Raw genomic sequence first — 11,508 nt, 5'->3', positions numbered from 1 at the left:
AATACAAAAAAGATTATATATAGTTCTGGGCACACACATCTCATTTGACCCAATGATGTATATCAATGAAAGACTGAAGGCCAATCACCACTCCATGGGAGAATTTAAAAATAAATTTACTAATGAGGCCAAGAATTCAGAATCACCAATACTTCAGAACTAATAATAACTGCCTTCACTTGATGTTATTCTATAAGATAAATCCTATGATCAAGTTTCAATTTTAAATTCTTAAATCCTTATGAAGAAGCATCATTTGGAGGGAGCAGTTTTCATAATTTATCATCCATCAGCCTTTTTTAAAAGATTTTATTTATTTATTGGACACAGAGAGAGAGAAAGAGAGAGAGAGAGAGATCACAAGTAAGCAGAGAGGCAGGCAAGCAGGGAGGGAAGCAGGCTTCTTTTTGAGCAGAGCCCGATGTGGGGCTGGATCCCAGGACCCAGAGACCATGACTTGAGATGAAGGCAGAGGCTTAACCCACCACCCACGTGATGAGAGAGCCACTCAGGTGCCCCTCATCCATCAGTCTTAATTGATTGGAGGAAAATGTGTGGAGGAATAATGCCTTAGGGAGCTAATCTCTCTAAAGAATTTTCAAGTCTTTACCCCTTCAAGGTTTTTGTAAAGTTCTGATAGCCTCTAAACATCTAGTGGATTTCTACAGTGACAGGCCTGTTAAAACCTGTCTTCAAACCAGGAATAGAGCTTGAAACATACCAGTCAAGGGCAACTTTGAGTCTTTTAAGGAATTTATCATCATTTCTTTCTTTTTGGTTAATATCTGAAATAGTTCCATATTACACTGGCATAATTTCTCCAGAGCTGACTTTGAAGGAGGCATTCAGTTCCAGCTAGTTCCATATTTTGGCAAGAACTATACTTCTATATTAAAAAAAAAACATATTTTAGGGCACCTGGGTGGCTCAGTGGGTTAAAATCTCTTCCTTCGGCTCAGGTCATGATTCCAGGTTCCTGGGATTGAGTCCTACAGTGGGCTCTCTTCTCAGCTGGGAGCATGCTTCCATTCCTCTCTCTCTGGCTGCCTCTCTGCCTTCCTATGATCTCTGTCAAGTAAATAAATAAAATTTTTAAAAAAACATATTTTATACCAGTTATCCATGTTTATTAACTAAGATATCACAATACAAATAATACAAACAGTTGCTCTTTATTAATACCTTCAACCAAGATCAAAAAATATGTCATATTTTCTCCAAAAATTTTATATCATCTGATAGGTCAGATATATATATAAAATTACTTTTAAAGTTTTAAAAATATCAGCAAATATTTTCATTTAAATGCAAATTTGAAAAGAAATCTACTTTTCCAAACACGACTTTTTATCCTATTTATTTTGAATTTTGTCAACAACTGATAAAATGTTTAGCGAGACTATAAATGTTAGATCGAAAAAAATGATTAATAGATGTAGGTTCAAATTATTATGTTCCATTAAAAATGATTTAGTCTTTGATGAACATCTGTTTGGTAATATGTTGATCCAGATATAGTAAATTAAAGACATATATAAAATTATAGGGAAATGACATCTTTCGTTCCATTATGAGTAGAGCTTTTAAAATGCTATTTGTCACAACCTGTCATCTTGTCATTATGTAGCATTATGTAGCAATTAAAAAATGTATACTCTTCACTTAGAAGTCTTTTAGAAATCTAAAATATGACTTTCTATGGTTTGTGTCTCCATATTGCTTTATTGCCAGTTAAAACAAATCCACATGCTTTGATTCAAAGGTAATAAATTCCTCTTATTTGGAAAAAGGATGTTTATTTTTGTTCTCTCACCCTTAGCAGGTGGTTTCATTTTAGCACACTTCAGAGTTATAATTTCATGCTTATTAAAAATATTTATTTTGATCTACATAGATGAATGAAACTTTTATTTTATTAAATTATTTGCCAAAAAATCTGTGAGTTTTAAAAATGTATTTCCTTTGAAGGGTTATTTTAGAGCATTCAAAGAGGATCTAAGAGTGTGGTATTATGCAGTTTTTAAGTAGGTATGAAATGGTTAATTATAGGATTGTTTCTTTAGGCTTATGTATATTGTCCATTATATGCTATAAAATAATTTGAAAGTAAATTTAAAGTATGTTTTATGTAGTTTATTTTTTGGAAAAAAATATTGAAATGACTTATGAAATTCAGTATACTCTCAACATTGATTTATTTTGAAATTTACCAGTTGTCTACTGAACTATTATATGGCAGATATTACTTCAGACTACACTGGTAAATGAAATACTTGGCTTTGTAGAACTTTTATTTTAATGGGTGAGACAATTCAAAGCTATAAACCTTAATAAAAATGGCATAGTGCATTCAAAAAGGAAGAGTACAATGGGGAAAAAGAAAAATTCGATCAGGGTGAGAAAAATCAAGGTTGCTAGGCAGGGGATGGGGAGTTAAATCTTTTAATAGAAAGATCAGGGTAGTTACAATGAAGCTGACAATTGAACAAATGTATGGAAAGGTGATGAATTTGCGCAGAACTATCAGCAATAAGGTCACTCCAGACAAAGGAATTGGCTATCTTGAAGGCCATAAGGTTGGATCATGCCTGGCATATCTGAGGAATAGCAAGGAGGCCACTGTGAGTGACTGAAGAGTAGCAGGGAAAGAGGTCACAGAGGTTAAATGAGTGGCTAGATCATGTAAAAGCTTCGAAGTCATTGTAAAACTCTGGCTTTTATATTTGGAAACTTACTGTGTGATAGAATTTTTGCTAATAACTGAGAGTTCAAATGTCCATAAAATTTCAAGGATTCTTATTCTAGTAAGACAGAATAAAGAGAAAGAGTTCATATTTTCACATGGTGTAAGAAATGCTCGGAGATCCAAGTGTAGGAAGCTATGGGAGCACAGAAGAAGGCACTAAAATCACACCATATATTTGATGACTGTGACTATATATAAATTTGTATTTTCTAGATTTTTTGTAGTCATGGAATCACACAGTATGTACTATTCATGGCCTGGATTTTCTTTTCTCGGCATCATTACTTTGAGAATCTCCAATTGTCTTTGCTCTATTGATGGACATTGATGAACATTTCCACTGTTTTCAATTCTTAAAAATAAAGCTGCTATGAAATTCACATACAAGTCCTTGTATGAACATAGGGATTGTTTCTCTTGGTGAAATGCCTAGAATAAAATGGCTATTTGTGTAACTGCAACATATTTTTCATTTAAAAAAATTTTGAAACTATTTTCCAAAGTGGTTGTATCATGATATATGCCAACAACAGTTTAGATTTTTTGTTTCTTCTCAATCTAGCTCAGACCAAGTACAATTAGCCTTTATAATTTTAGCCATTCTAATAGATATGTAAGCATGTCTCATTATGATTTCAATTTTTATTTCTTTAATGTTTAAATGTTGAGAAATTGGCCATGTGCTTATAAGCCATCCATATACTTTTGGTGACATGTCTCTTCCATTATTTCCTTCACATGTAAAATTGGATACTCTGTTTGGTTATTAGTAAGGTTTTTTATTTTTATTCATTTTTAAATAATCAGAGTAGATGTCCATTATCAGATATTTAATTTGCAAATCCCTTCTCCATCTTTACGGATTCTCAATGGAGCTTTGATAGCTGTGTCTTTCAAGAAATATGCTACTTCTTTCCTGGTACACGGAGGTATGACTAGAACATTATCAATGTTGACCTTTGCAAAGAAAATCATGGCTTAAGATATATGTAGTCTGCAGTTGTTGGGAGTGTTCACCATCCTTGCCTCTAACTCATCTCTCACTGCCCACACATTCAGGTATAGGGGAATATTGATTGACAAAATATTAATTGCCAAATAACACTAGTTAGAGAATAAGAAAAATGCAGGCACCTGATTATATAATATTCCTTAAATAAAATATGTTTTTATAAGTGCTATTGGAAGTAAATTCCTCAATACTTTAATCACACAGAATGATGGAAATCTAGATTTTTTTTCCTTGTATTTACTAAGAAAATGATCATGCCTCAAGTATATTAAAATGGAATAGGGAAAATTAAAAATTGCTTTAAGTCGATTTGCGTGTGTTGTGCGTATGTGAGAGAGAAAGTGAGAGAGAAAGAGAAAGAGAGAAAAAGAGAAAGGGAAAGACAGAGAGGTGGCTGCAGTGCATTGATGAGTTGCAGGATAGATTTTAAAGTTTTTTCTTTTGCTTTCTACATTTCCTTTTCCTTAGGTTCAAGAGAACAATCAGTAATATCTCAGATGCCTGCTGGTAACATCAGCAGAAAGAGTTAGAGGTTCCTAGAAAATTAAAGAAGAGATATAGTTTTCCTGACATAAGAAAAGTCATTTTTTGTCCCCAGCTATTTTCAATGATCTATACCCCACCTGTGTACTTGCCCCAGCACACTTCTTCCAAAAATTCCTGGGAGGTTCTTACAAAGAAATGCAAAAACCTCACTCCTAAGGATTTTGAGGGAACAAGGCAATGGGAAAACTAACAGTCACCACCAGACCAGGAAATAGCCTAAGCTATTGAGACAATAAATCAGTGGTAAAACTCCTAGTGCTATTTCAAAAGCAATCAAGGCCTTTCATTCCTTGTCCCAGAAAATGAGCCCAAGATCCCATCTAGTTTCTATCTGCTCTTGAAGCCTGCAGAGTTCCTTTCCCTTGTCCAACAGTTACCTCTGCTTTATTCTAACGTTGAAGTTTCTGCCCTCGGTGGAATACAAGCTTCATTCAGGTGAACATGCAATACATATTGCACAAATACATATGTGGATGTGCATGCATCCACAACTTTATGACCAACCATACACGGGATAATAAAACTCTCCCTTCTGAGTATTCATCTTAAATACTAAATAAAAATCTCTCTCCTGTTCAAACAGTCAAGGCTTTGGAACTTATTCCCTTTGAACTCCTTGTATGTTGTAAACAAAGATTCCTTTGTTTGACAACTCCACCTGTTTCTGTGATTCACCAAAGACTGACCTCAGTTAGTTCAGTTACTGTAATGTAATATCAAGCATATCTAGTTAGTTGATCATTTTGTTCAAGTCTTACATATCTTACCAATATGATGACCATTTGTCTATGTAATCTTAAAATAAGGGTGTTGAAATTATTTTCCATTTGTCGTCCAAGGTAGAAGTTATGATTTTTGTTCTTAGTTTTTCCCTATATATCCCCAAATCTGTTGTTACGTATTAAAATTCAAGAATTATTATACTCCCGGGGCGCCTGGGTGGCTCAGTGGGTTAGGCCGCTGCCTTAGGCTCAGGTCATGATCTCAGGGTCCTGGGATCGAGTCCCGCATCGGGCTCTCTGCTCAGCAGGGAGCCTGCTTCCTCCTCTCTCTGTCTCTGCCTGCCTCTCTGCCTACTTGTGATCTCTCTCTGTCAAATAAATAAATAAAAACTTTAAAAAAAAAAAGAATTATTATACTCCCTGATGAATTCATCCTTTTACTCTTCTGTAATTTTGACTTGATCTTTATGTCTGATAATGAAATTTGCTTTAAAATCACTTTTCATTATCTTGATATAACCACCAAAGTTATAGTGTGATTAGAGTTAATATAGCATATTTTTTCTTTTACTTTTTAAAGCACTTCTATATTGAATCCTGACAAAGAAACAAAACAACTTTTTAACTCTGGAAGCATCTTTCTAAATTATCTTTTTTTTTTTTTTAATGAAGCAGTAGCAATTTTTGTTAAGGGACCTAAACTGAAAGTAGGTTTAGAAATTTATTTATTTAGTAAAAGATTTTATTTTATTTATTGACAGCAAGAGAGAGAGAGAGAGAGAGAAGAAGCACACAAACAGGGGGAATCATGTGCAAAGGGAGAGGAAGAAGCAAGCTCCTTGGGGTGCAAGTAGTCCCATGCAGGGCTGGATCCCTGTACACTGGAATCATGACCTCAGCCAAAGGCAAACATCTGCTTAAACAACTAAGTCATCCAGGCACCCCTAGAAAATTAAAAAAAAAAAAAGGCCTTTTAAAACATTTTGTTTCTTTCTTGTTTTTTTTTTAAATATTTTATTTATTTGACAGACAGAGAGACAGGAAGAGGAACTATAAGCAGGGCAGAGGGAAAAGGAGAAGCAGGTTTCCCACTGTGCAGAGAGCCTGATGTGGGGCTTCATCCCAGGACCCTGGGATCATGACCTGAAAAGAAGGGACACTTCTTGGAGGAAGCCACCCAGACACCTCTTTTCTTTGTTTTTAATATATGGCAACTGATGCTTCCCAGCCACGAGGAGCATATTACCCATTGATTAAATCTTTGATAACAACCTATTTAAAAAGGTGTGTAAATATATACTTACTCAGATTTATACACTTTGTGTTTTCTTCATAGTTTGGGGCTGGACCCCATGGTCACAACACTGCTTCCAGTCTTTGCCTTCCCATCTTTTGATACCAGGTATTTGGTCAGCAAAGCAAATTAGTATCAAAATTGATAAGCCCTTGGCACCATATCTCTGGAGCAGGGCTTGCTCTTAGCCAAGGCCCAGAGCAGTTGACCTCCCCTCACTAGTGCTATAGCCCCAAGGACTAGGTCCCTGCCACCAGAACTCAGTCTTACATGTTATGCTAAGCAGACAAAACCAAACCAGGAAAGCTCCGACAGCTTTCACTGGCATGCCTCATCTCCAACTCTCTCGACGTCTAGGCAGTACCAGATGACAGGGAGGGGTCTTGGTCCAACATATGGGAGGGAAGGAAGTAGCCACGAGCAAGTACCTGCCTCTCTGTTCCTTTCTTTCATGAGCAGGTTGTAAGGAGGAGGAAGAGGAAGGGGAAGAGAGGTGAACTTCAAGGGGTGAAGGCCTCAGGTAGGCAGCTGGCTCCTGCCAGTAGGAAAGGGACAAAGGAGAAGGCAGTGAGTCTTGCAGGGAGGGTGGGGGGTAAGGGTTACAGCTTATGACGGAATCTGGACAGGAGTAATAGGGATACTAGTCATTTGAGTCCACCATTGGCAAGCTGGGCTGGGTGTCAGGGCAGATAGGCCTCCCTGGGCAACGGCACATGAGAGAAGGTGGAATTCTTCTCTGAGGAGCAGGTGAAGCTTTGGGTGTTGGGAAAGCATAGACAGTATTGTTCCAGGGCCAAGGACAGGTCCGGGTACTCCTGGTTGGAGGTCAAGGCCACAGTATGATCCAGGTCTTCTACCAGCAGCTTGAAGGTACCACATGCCAGCCACCCCTCATTATTGTGTATAACTCTCTGGTGCACTTATTGGCTTATCCATCAAATGACTCCTTCAGCAGCTTGAAAACCACCTCCACAGGCACTCCAGGATATGGGAGGCTTCCAGAGTGAAAATTTTGCACAGGATCACCCCCAAAAGACCAGAAGTCACTCTGATGGATGTAGATCTGGTCAAACATGGCCTTAGGGACCATCCACTTCACAGGCAGTCCACTGTTGGTTCTCATTTTATAGTAACTGATGTGGTGATATCTCTGGCAAGGCTGAAGTCTGAGATCTTCATCATGTTGTCCTTTGTCACCAGCACTTCCCTGGTGGCCAGGTCTTGGTGTATGCACTTCTTGGAGGCAAGGTACTCCATGCCTCAGGCTACCTGGTAGGCAAAGAATACCGGGTGCTTGGAGGAGAGTTGCTCTGCTGCATTGTGGCTGATATTGTAACAGTACTCCAGGTCAGGAGGCCTCTGGGCCTGCAGGTACTCCTGTATGTTGTCTTTGGAGGCATATTCCATGATAGTGTACGAAGGACCATCCTGTGTGCAGGACCCAGCAGGTTGATGGTGTCCTTGTGCTGTCCAATCATCTTCATCATCTCCATTTCTGAGATTAGGTTTGACAGGTCTTTCTCTGCTGCATCTGACTTCAACATCTTCACAGACACTTTAGTCAAATGGTTGGATTTGTCTTTGTCCAGCCCAAAGTAGGCCTCTCTTAGGGGTCTGCCTAAACTGCCTACAACCAGCCTGCCTCAAGGCAGTTATGAACTCTAGATTATCCTCAAAAACATTAAACCACAAGCTAAAAATTCTCTTCACTAGGTCTCTGTCGCAGGTCTAATTTTCTTATCTTTCATCATTTATCTTTTTCCTAATTCTTATTTTCAGTATAGTTTATTTGGCTTCCAGGTGTTTCCCCGGGTTTCTGTATGCTGTTTCATAGGGAAGAATTATCCTGTCATAAAATTATTTCTTGAGCATTCATTACATCTCTCGGTTAAAATGGGTTCTTTTATGGTATTGATTCATTTGAGTTTTCTCAAAATGGGAAGAATTTTCAAAATGGTGTTTTCCTCAAGGTTCAGAGTATGTCTTAGCCTCATCTTTACTCTTTTTGAAATTCACTTTTCAAATTCTTGTCCCTCTTTTTATCTTTTTAAATTAAAATGTTTCCTTTTACTATTTTTTTATTTGAGTGTAGTTGATAGTCAGTGTTACATTGGTTTCAGGTTTTCAAGATCTCCATACATTATTCTATGATCTCTACAAATATAGCCACCATCTGTCACCATATAACACTATTATAATATCATTGACTATATTCTCTACACTGTCCCATATCTCTTTTTAAAATCTCTGATTTTTATGTTTTCTGTTATTCCAATTTTCGACCTCATTTTACTTGGTTACTTTAATAAAATATGCCTGATTACACACTCTATGCTGAAAACCATAGCATTTGATTTATAGTAGTCTTCTTCTTCTTCTTCTTCTTCTTCTTCTTCTTCTTCTTCTTCTTCTTCTTCTTCTTTCTTCTTCTTTCTTCTTCTTAATTAACATATAATGTATTATTAGCCCCAGGTGTACAGGTCTGTGAATCGCCAGGTTTACACACTTCACAGCACTCACCACAGCACATACCCTCCCCAATGTTCATAACCCCACCACCCTCTCCCTAACCTCCCCACCCCCCCCCGGCAACTCTCAGTTTGTTTTGTGAGATTAAGAGTCTCCTATGGTTTGTCTCCCTCCCGATCCCATCTTGTTTCATTTACTCTTTTCCTGTTCCCCAAACCCCCCACATTGCACCTCCATTTCCTCATATCAGGGAGATCATATGATAGTGACTTTCTCTGGTTGACTTATTTTGCTAAGCATAATACCCTCCAGTTCCATCCATGTCAACGCAAATGGCAAGATTTCATTTCTTTTGATGGCTGAATAGTATTCCATTGTGTGTGTATATATATATATATATATATATATATATATATATATATATATATATTTCATTTGTTGATGGACATCTAGGTTCTTTCCATAGTTTGCCTATTGTGGATATTAATGCTATAAACATTTGGTGCACGTGCCCCTTTGGATCATATACAGTCTTCTTTACCTCTATCAGAACCCCAGGAAGCTTTATTTATTTATTTACTCACATAAACAGATGATCCAACACAACGTTTTTTGATGTTCCAATGTATTATAATGTCTTACCGCTTAACACTATGCTTACTGCTCTCTTTCACTGTCTGACTAAATCCTCATCATCACTATGCCATTTAATGAGAAAGAACATTTGAACTCAGAGTTCTCTCCATATCAGGGAATGAAGACTCCACCCTTCTGTTTGTGCAGGTAAAATAAATGTTGATGTCTGTCCTGCACATACCCCATCCTGTTCACCAGAATATTCACCATCAAAATATATACACAATGAAAACCATACCTCACCACTTCTATTACCACCCAGCATGCTAAAAACACCATCATATGTTCCTGAATTATTGACTTGATTGATAACCCCACTTCCACACATACTGCACTCCTTTCTCCATGCAAATTTATTTTGGTACAGCAATTTAACCTAAAAATCAAGTCATATGATTTTATTCTGCTGTTGAAAGACTTTTGGTATCTTCCCCTTTCATATTAAATAAAAACTGAAGGCGTTTTAATGTACTAGAAGGTCATACATCAATACGTTCTTCCTCTCTCCACCACTATGAACTCCTCATTGGCCTCCTTGCTTTTCCTCAAAAGTAACAGACAAGCTGTTCACACAAAGTCTATATACTTACTTGCTCTGCCTAGAGCAATCTTTTCCTTTAATATTTGTATAACACTCTCCTTCACTTCCTGGGTCTTTGTGCAAATAACATCTCATAAATGAGATATAACCACCCAAAACAAAATAAAATTAACTTTCATCCCAGCATTCCCCAATGGCTTTTACCTTTCTTGTATTTCTTTGTATCACTTATCACCATCAACCATCAATCATTATTCTATTACTGGTTTATTTTCTTATTTGAGACAGAGAGAGAGAGAATTGGGAGGGTGCGCAGAGGAAGAAGAAAACACCCCACTGCCTAGAAAGCCTGCTGGGGAGTTACATCCCAGGACCCTGAGATCATGACCCAAGCCAAAGGCAGTCACTCAATGGACTGAGCCAGCAAGGTGCCCCTCTATTATTGGTTTATTTCACTATTATATTTCAAAAGAATGTGAGCTCTTTGTGGTCAGGTATTTTATATGTTTTATTAATTGAAGTATTCTCAGAAAGGTAGCTGGCAGATTGTAAGGGCTCACTAAACTGTATTTTGTTGTTATTATTGGGCTCCTTTATGGGCTTTACCTCTTACGCTAGAAGTCTATCCTTCAGATGTAAGCGATAAGAATAGAGCCCTGCTGCCTGTTCAAATGTGTAAAAAGCCTGTATTAAGTGGATATTTTAAAAGCTAAATGAATGGCTTAATAGTTGTATATAGGGGGAAAGGGAACATATTTTCCACAGTTTAGAAGTGGAGTTCTTTTATAGAGTTCTTGTACAAGCCTACACTATGGAACGATAATGGGCAGTTGTACATTACAATTATACAAACACTTTGGTAATTTATATCCTTTTTTAGTAATTCTTGACTGGATCATTTAATTCCTTAGGAGCATTATAGCATTTCAACTTTTCATGTTCAATAAACTTATTGGGGTTGCTACCTTTTTTATTCAAATGGAGAAATAGTCATGATTTAATCTAAATAAAGTGTTATTGATTGTGTTGTTTTCTAGGAATGAGTCGCACATGCAAGTTTAAAAGTTTTGTTAAAGTCCCAAGTCTGTCACTGATAAAAGCCTTTTGTAGATTAGTAACTTGATCAAAACGGAAAAGTTATGTAACACCAATTGTTATACTATCTTTGTTTCCATCTTGCATTGTAATTACACCCATCTTAACTCTATTTAAGACAAATCATTGCCAGATGGATTTCTGGCATTGATTGCAGGATATGAAATCTAGTATAACTAAAAGTTTTTGGTTTTAGTAGCATATAAATCAATTTAGAAAAATATATGTATTTGAATATAAGATAAAGTTTTAAATTATTTGGCAATAGTAAACTAAACTTTTTTTTTGTAAATTTTTATTTTCTAAAATTTCATTGAGCTCTCTTGCAATAAGAAACAAGTTACAAAAAATTAAGGTTTATTTACCCCAATTCAAAATTATTAGGAATATAATCATAGAGGTTGAAGTATTTAAAATATTGAACCCAAAATGTTTTATTAGGTAAAT

The sequence above is a fragment of the Mustela nivalis genome (assembly GCF_964662115.1).
Source record: "Mustela nivalis genome assembly, contig: HAP1_SCAFFOLD_516, whole genome shotgun sequence".
NCBI lineage: Eukaryota > Metazoa > Chordata > Mammalia > Carnivora > Mustelidae > Mustela > Mustela nivalis.
Note: the sequence above shows the minus strand (reverse complement) of the source record.